Raw genomic sequence first — 11318 nt, 5'->3', positions numbered from 1 at the left:
CTGTTTAACTAGGGGTGGAGAAGTGATGAAATAAAATAGAATGTTGATAACTGTTGCAGCTGAGTTTCGGGTTCATAGGAAGTCACTATTCTATTTGCTCTACTTTGGTGTATATATACATAAAGTTTATAGTGAAAAGGTTTTAAATGAAGAAAAGGATGGAAATATTCACAAGTAACAATATTAACATTAGACAAAATAGATTTCGAAGTATAGAATTTTAAAAGGGATAAACAGAGGGAGTTCTTAATTTAAAACCATGCAAGCCACCAAGAAGATGCACCAATCGTGAGCATTTATATGTGTATGTATGTGTGTGTGTGTGTGTACTTTTGAAATACATAAAACAAAAACTGACACAATGGGGAAAATTTTACGAGTATTCAGTTACAATGGAAGAATAATATATCTCAGACTCTTGTCAGAAACTGACAAGATCAAATAGATGAAATATATAAGACACAAAGACTGGAATAATACAATCAATAAACTTGGTATTTGATATAGCTATATTCAATCTTTATTTTGTACTCAAGAGAATGCACATGTTTTAAACATGAATGAGACACTCTTAAAAATCCTTGCACTAGACTACAAAATAATAAATTTTTAAAATGATATCACAAGGCAATATTCATAACCCACAATGAAATAAAAATGGAGATAAAAGCAAAGAGATGATAAATATTTCAAATACCTGGACATTAAAAACACTCATGTACAATTAATACTTGGGTTAAGGAGGAAATTAAAATGGATTACCAACTACCTAGTATTATGAGAGCACTACATATAACATCTCTGGGCTGGGAAGATTAATATACTTAAGATTATATCATAAAATGCATTTATTAGTAAACAAGAAATTCTGAAGATGAATTATCTAAATTTTCAGTACACACTGTAGGAAAGGAAAATGAAATATCCACAAAGGAGGTAAATAAATGTTAAAAACAGAAATTAATAAAATAATGAGCAGAACATTACTAATCAAGGAATTGCCTATTGAGAACATACTGAAATACTCTCTTATATCCATTCGTTTGGTAAAAATAAAGCAGTTGGACAAAATTAAATGTTGGTGAGGATCTCTTATACACTTTTGGTGGGAATATAAATTAGGGAAACCACTTTGGAAAGAAGTTTAGCATTTCCTTCTATAACTGGACATTCACATACTTCATCACACAGCAAGTCCACTCCCAAGAATAGCCCCAAGAGAAGCTCTTGCCCAGGTGCCCCACAAAATATGTAAAAGGACATTCATGAAAGCCTATTAAGGACATAAAAACCTGGACACAAACCAGATGCTCACCAAAGGAGTAAAAATTTACAAACTACAGTAATAGTTAACATGAAGGGATGCTAAGTGAAAAAGTGTAAATTGCCAAAAGATTATATAAAGTATGATATATTCATTACAATATTTTATTATGAACATTTTGGGACATAAAGAAAAGTTAAAAGAATTTAAAAGTGAGTATGCACAAAAACCACAACCTAAAAATCCAGAACCAATATTTCAGTATATCTGCTTTATCTCATATCTATTCATAGACATATCTTTCTTTTCATTCGTCAACCCATCTTCTTTTTTTGATGCATTTCAAATTATGTTACAGTCAGCAGCACACAACACCCCTAAAATTTCAACATGCATATCATAAACTAGAGTTTAGTATTTGTTTATCTTCTAAGGCAAAATTTACATACAGTAAAACACACAACTCCTATGTGCACTATTTGATGAGATTTAACAAGTGAACACAAACTTCTGGTTTCAGCTCTGACATGTTAAGAGCTTGGAAGTAATCACTCCCATCCTTGCAACAATAATAAAGGCTGAACAAACTGAAACTCAGTGACTTTTCATAGGCCCTCAGAGAGTTTAGGTCACAAGGCAAACTGCCACCCCCAAATCTGGAGAGACAGACAAATACAGAGAATCACAGCTGAGATCAGCTTACTTTACCTGGAGCAGAAGCTGCTGGATCCCTAAGCAGATAGGAACACTTCACTGGTGATTTTGACAAATTGCTGGAGGCTGAGTATGAATTAGCTTGAGAATGAGAAATCTCTTACAGAGGTCTCACGCTTTCCTGGGTTTTACCTCCAGGAAGCCAAAAAGGTCCTCAGGTGATGATCTAAAGACAATCCTCTCAGGTTTCTGCCAAGAGGAGGGTAGGAGGGTAAGAGGGTTCAAGTTGCTATTTTGAAACACACTCAGAGCTTTCTCTCTAACAAAGGACTGCTCTCTAGGGGAAGAAATTTTTCCAGAAACTTGTCTACCTGGGTGAAGGGCACCCAGTCAAAAACGTCCTGTATAATCTAAGGGGAGAAAAAAAGGCTAAGAAATACTTCTGAAGGTCACAGCCCAGGGACTAAGGCCCACAAAAAGAGTGAGATTTAATCATAAGATAATGGAACTTTCCTCTCTTTCACTCCTTACTACTGCAGTATAATAACAGAGAATTAAAACTGAAAGAGCTGCAAGACACAGACCCTATTTAATGAAGGAATTCTTAGGGAAACTCAAACACACCAGGGGAGGGAAGAAATAAGAAAGCTGGAGAAACCTGAAGCCTCTGGCATCTAGAACTACAGCAAACATTAAACACAGACCAGCTCTTAGATTAACATAAAACCTCATATTAAACATCTGTATTTGTTAGATACCTAATACATCATGTCCGGCATTCAACAAAAAATGATAAAACCATGCTAAAAGGCAAGAAAAAATATAGTCTGAAGAGGCAAAGCAAGCATCAGAACCAGACTCGGATATGACACAGATTTTGAAATTATCATGTAGGGCATTTAAGAGAACTATGATTAATATGTTAGAGGCTCTAATGTAAAATGTGGACAACATGTGAAAACAAATGGGTAATTTAAGAAGAGAGATAGGAACTCTAAGAAAATCAAGAGGAAATGCTAGAAATAAAAAAACACTATAACAGAAATGAAAGAATGGCTTTCGTGGGCTCATAAGTAGCCTGGACACAGCAGAGGAAAGAATCAGTGAGCTTGAACAAAGGTCAATAGAAATGTCTTAGACTGAAAAGCAAGGATAAGAAAAAATGAAAAAAAAGCACAACAGAATATCCAAGAACTGTGGGATAATTACAAAGAGTGTAAAATATGCACAATTGGAAAGCAAAAAGAGGAGAAAGGAGCAGAAGAGAAATATTTGAATAACTAATGGCAAGAATTCTACAAAATTAATGGCAGGCACTAAACTGCAGATCCAGTAAGCAGGATGTCTTAGTCCATTTAGCGTTGTTATAAAGGAATACCTGAGGCTGGGTTATTTATAAAGAAAAAAAGATTTATTTGGCTCATGACTCGGATGATTGGAAAGTTCAAGATTGGGCATCTACAGCTGGTGAGGGTCTCAGGGTGCCTCTACTCATAGTGGGAAGCTGGCATGTGCAGAAATCACATGGTGAGAGAAGAAGCAAGGGAGAGTGGGTAGGTGCCAGACTCTTTTTAACAACCAGCTCTTCTGGAAACTAATAGAGTGAGAATTCACTGACCGCTGAGAGAGAGCATTAATCTATTCACGAGGGATCCACCTCCATGACCCAAACACCTCCCGTAAGGCCCCTCCCCCAACACTGGGGATCAAATTTCAACATGAGGTTTGGAGGGAACAAACATTCAAACCATAGCACGGGATAAATACCAAAACAACCTACACTAGTCATATGATAGTCACACTGAAGAAAACCAACAACAGAAAATATTGAAATAATCCAGAGGAGGGGGAATCTTACCACTAGAAGAACAAGATTAAGAATTACATTGGAGTACCTGTTGGAAACCATGAAAACAGTAAGAGAGTGGAAAGGCACATTTAAAGTGTCAAAATAAAAAACCCAACAACCTAAATTCTAGATCCAGTGAAATTATCCTTTGAAAATGAAGGAGAAATAAAGACTTTCTCAGATAAATAAACACTGAAGAAATTCATTGCCAGTAGATCTGCCTTGCAAGAAATGTTGAAAGGGGTTCCTCAGAAAGAAGGAAAATAATATAGGTCAGAAACTCAGATCCACTAGGAAGAGTGTCAGAGGAAGAATAAAGTTAAAATAAAGTATTTTATTTTTCTTATTCTTCATTGATCTAATAGACAACAGTTCAAAGTAATGTATTATATGATTATAGCATATTTATAAGTGAAATAAATGACAGCAATGTTATAAAGGATGAGAGGAAGGAATTGGGAATACTCAGCTATAAAATACCTGTACTACCCATGAAGCAGTACAGTGTTAAGTTGAAAGTGGACTTAGATTAGTTGTAAATGTATATTGAAAAGTCTACGGCAACTGCTAAAAAATTTTTTTTTAAAGTGTGATTGACAGAGGAGAGAGGAGAGATGATGGAATCATATAAAATGATTAATTAAAACCAAAGAAGGCAGAAAAAAGGGGAAGATAAAAAAGGAAAAAGTATAAGTACAATAAATAGAAAACAGTTTAAAAGATGGTAGATAATTAAACCACATCAATCATCACCTTAAATGTTGTATTAGTCTGTTTTCACACTGCTATAAAGAACTGCCCAACACTGTGTAATTTATAAAGGAAAGAGGTTTAATTGATTCACAGTTCAGCATGGTTGGGGAGGCCTCAGGAAACTTACAACTATGGCAGAAGGTGAAGCGGGAGCAAGGCACCTTCTTTGCAAGGTGCCAGGAAGGAGAATGAACACAGGAGGAACTACCACACACTTATAAAACCATCAGATCTTGTGAGAACTCACTCACTATCACCAGAACAGCATGGGGGGAACCATCCCCATGATTCAATTGCCTCCACCTGGTCTCTCCCTTGACATGTGGGGATTATGGGGACTACAATTCAAGATGAGATTTTGGGTGGGGGACACAGCCAAACCATATCAAATGTGAATCATATAAATACACCAATTAAAAAACAGGGAGTGTCAGAGTGTATAAAAAACCAAGACCCAACTATATGCCAATCTATAAGAAGCCCACTTTACATATAAGTATACAGATAGTTTAAAAGTAAGGCGATAAAGAAAGGTATATCATGCTAACACTAAGTTTAGAGCATTCTAATTTAGGAACATTAAACAAAAACATTCCTAAATGAAATATTAGCAAATAGATTCCAATAGTACATTAAAATAATAATAATATATCTGTACATCTATTATGTATCAATAATTTTTTTAAAGAATAATACATCATAACTAAGTAGGACTATATTAGGATTAAAGGAGAGTTTTAAAATTTGGCAGTATATTAATGTCATATTAACTGAATTAAACATAGGCAAAATTCATTGAGAGAAAAACCAATACACAGGAATTTAATAACATGAAAGCATGCTCAACCATCCTCATACTAAGACAAAAGTAAATTAAAACTACACTTGAGATGTCATTTCCCACCTCCCAGACTGGCAAAATCTAAAAGCTTAACAACTCATTCTTTTGGTGAAATTATTAGAAAACTAATACTCTCATCTATTGCTGGGATAAGTCACAACAATACAATCCTATGGAGATGAATGTGGCAATATTCAATAGTTCAGGTGTTTCTCAGTAGAGCTCAAATAAATCAATGAAATCAAGTCATCAGCATGATTCCAGTCACTAGAATCAAGAAGCATGAAGATATTAGATTAGAAGTAAGAAAAAAATGTGCTTTCAGAGCCAAGACAAAGATCTGAGGACCAGTATATCTGACATACTGCAATTGGGGAAGAAAACTGGAATTGATGAGTATAGATTATGTGTCCAGGAGTTCTAGTAGAATATTATAGCAGTACTTATTTATGCAGCCAACAGACACATGAAAAAAATGCTTATCATCACTAGCCATCAGAGAAATGCAAATCAAAACCACAATGAGATACCATCTCACACCAGTTAGAATGGCGATCATTAAAAAGTCAGGATACAACAGGTGCTAGAGAGGATGTGGAGAAATAGGAACACTTTTACACTGTTGGTGGGATTGTAAACTAGTTCAACCATTGTGGAAGACAGTGTGGTGATTCCTCAAGGATCTAGAACTAGAAATACCATTTGACCCAGCCATCCCATTACTGGGTATATACCCAAAGGATTATAAATTATGCTGCTATAAGGATACATGCACACGTATGTTTATTGCAGCACTATTCACAATAGCAAAGACTTGGAACCAACCCAAATGTCCATCAGTGATAGACTGGATTAAGAAAATGTGGCACATATACACCATGGAATACTATGCAGCCATAAAAAAGGATGAGTTCATGTCCTTTGTAGGGACATGGATGCAGCTGGAAACCATCATTCTCAGCAAACTACTGCAAGAACAGAAAACCAAATACCACACGTTCTCACTCATAGGTGGGAATTGAACAATGAGATCACTTGGACACAGGAAGGGGAACATCACACACTGGGGCCTGTTGTGAGGTGGGGGGAGAGGGGAGGGATAGCATTAGGAGATATACCTAATGTAAATGATGAGTTAATGTGTGCAGCACACCAACATGGCACACATATACATATGTAACAAACCTGCACATTGTGCACATGTACCCTAGAACATAAAGTGTGTGTGTATATATATAAAGATTAAAGCACACACACTAAAAAAAAAAAAAAGAAAAAGAAAAATAAAGATAAGTAGGCTGGGTAAAATCTTACAGCTTAGTCATTTTTAAGCTACTTATGAATATTTGGTTAGAGTCACTGTGTTTTGGCTATTCATATTTGAATGCATGAAGAAATGTTAATTCTGTGTTAAAACTGAAAATTAAAATTTATTCAGAAAAAGAATATTTTAGCAAGCATTTATCATTTATTCATTGCACTGATATTTCTTAAGCACTAATTGTGTGTTATGCAATGTATCTGCAAACAGAAAAGCAGTAAATCTGATGCTGGGACATGACTATAATTATTCTCAAAAAAATCCCCTACATGGACAGGTAGGGGAAACTCTTTAACAAAAAATGCCAGCTAATACGGAAAAATAATAGAATTAGAGAAGCACATTTTGCCACCCTAAAGTTAATAATTATTTTAGGCAAAGATCATCAATGGACCCAAATTAAGGCTGTTGAGGTAGAAATAATTTGGAAAAGGTTTACTGGAAGCCAAATGTGAGAATCAACCCAGGAAGACACACCAACAGAGTTGATCATGTTCAAGTTTGCTATAGGCTGAAAAGCTTTTATGGGAAAATTTAGAAGAAGGGAGAAGGACTCTTCATGTCAGAGTTGTCCTTTTTATTGGAGGGTATAATATAGAGGTTATAATCATTAACTATAGATTAAAACACATAGGCTAAAATGTTCTACATGTAAGACAAGCAGTAAAACTTTATGACTTAGTAAAAAATTTGTAAAACATGATGATTAAGACACAAATTAGTGTCCTTTTTAGTGTCAGTAGGTTATGTATTAATCAGTTTGTCAATAGCTTGAGGAACTCATACGATTTTTTACTCCAGGGACAGGAAGTAAGCCATGAATTCTAAGACTTCCCCAGGTGGGTTAATTTGGAAGCCTGCTAAATGTGACCTGTTGGTTTTAAGTGCTAAAACCATTTTTGTGAATGCTTCTTGGGGAATAGATTATTCACAGGGTTCCCAAAGAATGACCCTACAGCTAAATACAAAGGGCAGAGGTGGCTTTTTTTTACAATGGAGAGATTTGGTGGACCATCCCTTAACCAAGAAGTCAAACTTAGTATAATATTACCAACAGAGTGAACTGACACATGCCTCCAGATATGACTTACCAAGAGGGACACAGCACCCATGTAGTTTTCTTTTCCAAGTCATTTGGCCTGAATCTGTTTCTGAGAAAACAGTTAGAAATGCAGAACCATCTGTAACTGTAACCATCTGTAACAATTGACATCAGCCCTTCAAAAATATTAACAACGTGACAGACAAAAAAGGCTGGGAAACTATTATAGGTTAAGACTAAAGAAGAGATTAGGCCGGGCGCGGTGGCTCAAGCCTGTAATCCCAGCACTTTGGGAGGCCGAGACGGGCGGATCACGAGGTCAGGAGATCGAGACCATCCTGGCTAACACAGTGAAACCTCATCTCTACTAAAAATACAAAAACTTAGCCGGGCGAGGTCGCAGGCGCCTGTAGTCCCAGCTACTCGGGAGGCTGAGGCAGGAGAATGGCGTGAACCCGGGAGGCGGAGCTTGCAGTGAGCTGAGATCCAGCCACTGCACTCCAGCCTGGGTGACAGAGCGAGACTCCGTCTCAAAAAAAAAAAAAAAAAAAAAAGAAGAGATTAGAGACTAAGGAGATATGACAACCAAATGCAATGCATGAACCCTGTTTGGATACAGGATTTTTTTTTTAAGTTGTAAAAAAAAAATTGGAGCTAACTAGAAAGAAATGGAATTTGGACTGTATAATATTTCTGTATCATTGTTAAATTTCTTAGGTGTGATGAGATTTTTTTTCGGGGGAGGTGTCATAGAACTGTTCTGTATGCAGGTGGTGGCGATAGTTACACAAATCTACACATGAATTAAAATTTATGAAACTGGGCTGGGTGTGGTGGCTCATGCCTGTAATCCCAGAACTTTGGGAGGCCAAGGCAGGAGGATTGCTCGAGGCCAGGGGTTTGAGGCTGCAGTGAGCCATGATCGTGCTACTGAACTTTAGCTTGGGCAAGAGAGCAAGACCTCCACTCAAAAATAAATTAATTAGGCTGGGCATGGTGGTTTATGCCTGTAATCCCAGTACTTTGGGAGGCTGAGGCAGGAGGATCACTTGAGGTTAGGAGTTCATGACCAGCCTGGCCAACATGGTGAAACTCCATCTCTACTAAAAAAATACAAAAGTTAGCTGGGCATGGTGGTGGGCACCTATAATCCCAGGTACTCAGGTGGCTGAGGCAGGAGAATGGCTTGAACCTGGGAGGTGGACGTTGCAGTGAGCTGAGATCAGGCCACTGTACTCTAGCTTGGGTGGCAGAGCCAGACTCCATCTCAAAAATAAATAAATAAGGTAATTAATTAATTAAAATGTACACCAAAAAGTCAATTTTACTGTATGATAATTAAAAAATAAAAATGTAAATAGTTTTAAAAAGCCTCTCAAATTTCTTAGGGGTGAGAATGGGCTTGTGGCTATGAAAGAAAATGTCGTTATTCTTAGGAGAGTGGAAATATACACAGATGGAGCCAAATGAGAAAAAGCAGAGACTTTTCAGAGCTTACTATAGTAAGGTATTGAGCCATTATCACTTGGCGTTTGTCAAAGGCTCAAAGGCAGGCAGGAGAATGAGAAAGCTTAATACATAGTAGAAAAAGGGGAAGGCTTCAGGTGTGTCCTGTAGGAAAAGGGGAAGGCTTCAGGTGTGTCCTGATAGGAGGGTGTTGGAGTGCACAAGCTGGAGGTGGACTGACTGAAGTGGGGCATCCTATGCGATTGATTTGGGAGGTAGATTCGGCTTTTTCCGGTTGGTCCTGAGTTGGAAATTGGGTTAAAAAAAATGAGAAGCTGGATGTCATCAACCAAATCCTGACCATCTGGGCTGACTGCTACTGAGGTTGTGGTTTGGCTTCCCAGGCTTATTGCTGTAGAGGTTGTAGGTCAGGATTCTATTGTTATATACGGTCTGGTCATTGCCTGTTTGTATATTCATTCCCTCAGGAGATACATGCTGAGGATATATCCTTGAAGGAGCATGATGTCTGCAGCTTACTGTACAAAGGTATTGTAAAACAAACACGGGGGAGTCCTCAGTTTCTCTGTTGCCTTCTACCTTGCACCTTCATCCTTTTTTGCTATCTCTCCCCTGCCCCCATGAGCTCTGACTAGCAGATAAGCCACAATGTTTACAAAAATAATACTCTGAAAATACTGTTCTGAAGGGTTCTGACTGAGCAAGGGGCACAAAAACAGGAACGACCCTGCCACCAACTACGAGTTTCACTTAAAGTCAAAAACTGCTACCCAGGCCAGGCATGGTAGCTCACAATTATAATCCTAGCACTTTGGGAGGCTGAGGCAGGAGGATCGCTTGAGGACAGGAGTTTGATACCAGCCTGGGCAACATAGCGAGACCCCGTCTCTCTCTAGCATATGTGTGTGTGTGTGTGTGTGTGTATACACATTCTTCAAAAGCAAGAACGCATACTCCACTTTCCCTCATAAAAACCCTGACCCTGCTTCAATCAGGACATTACCTGATGCACCTCAGCTGAATAAAGCCTTTAAGCTCTATAGCAGTCACTTCAATCATTTTCTTTTGACTCTGTTTTTAAATGATGGGGCCTGTATATATGCATACAGAAATATAAGGCAAATATGACATAGATGAACAGTTGTTACTCCTAGGTGGAGGGTATTTGAATATTCATAGTGCAATTCTTTCAACTTTTGTGTAGGTGTGAAAATTTTCCAATAAAAAGCTGGGTGTAAAATAAATAAGGTATTATTGCTTGCTATCTACTGAAGTATGTAAATGGTTGTGGCTATTGGTCCTGAGGTCACTGCTCAGCCATTGAACCTGATACTTTTCACAAAGTTGTCTTTGACTTCTGTCTGTGGAAGACTTTGTAAAATGTTTTCCCCTACTAAAGGGAGGCACATAAGACAAGAGTGACCAGGAGACCTTGCCTGTGGATTAATTCTTGCATCCGCTCTAGGACACAGGTGCTCATCATTATGTCCTTAGCTGCAGATATAAAAATACTCAGATTTTGCATTCTTTTTGGTTTTCACCTGGGTACCCACATAAATGTAAAGAATGCCGACTGACCTCTCTATTTAAAGTGGCAGTTCTGTAAATCAGTGTATGGAAGAAATATCTGCACTCCTATGTTTGTTGCAGCACTGTTTACAATAGCTAAGATTTGGAACCCACCTAAAGGTCCATCAGCAGATGAATGGATAAAGAAAACATGGTACTTATACATAATGGAGTACTATTTAGCCATAAAAGGAATGAGATCCAGTCTTTGCAACAACATGGATGGAACTGGAGATCATTATGTTAAGTGAAATAAGCAAGGCACAGAAAGACAAACATCGCATATTCTCACTTATTTGTGGGAGCTATAAATCAAAACAATTACACTTACGGAGATAGAGAGTAGAAGGATGGTTACCAGAGGCTGGGAAGGATAATGGGGGGCTGGTGGGGAGGTGGGGATGGTTAGCAGGTACAAGATATATAGTTAGAAAAAACGAATAAGATCTACTATTTGATAGCACAATAGGGTGACTATAGTCAATAATCACTTAATCGTACATTTTAAAATAAAAGAGTGTAATTGGGCTGGGCGCAGTGGCTCACGCCTGTAATCCC

This window comes from Papio anubis, chromosome X (assembly GCF_008728515.1).
Source record: "Papio anubis isolate 15944 chromosome X, Panubis1.0, whole genome shotgun sequence".
In the NCBI taxonomy this organism is placed as follows: Eukaryota; Metazoa; Chordata; class Mammalia; order Primates; family Cercopithecidae; genus Papio; species Papio anubis.
The sequence above is the reverse complement of the archived record's forward strand: the minus strand, read 5'-3'. Positions refer to the sequence as shown.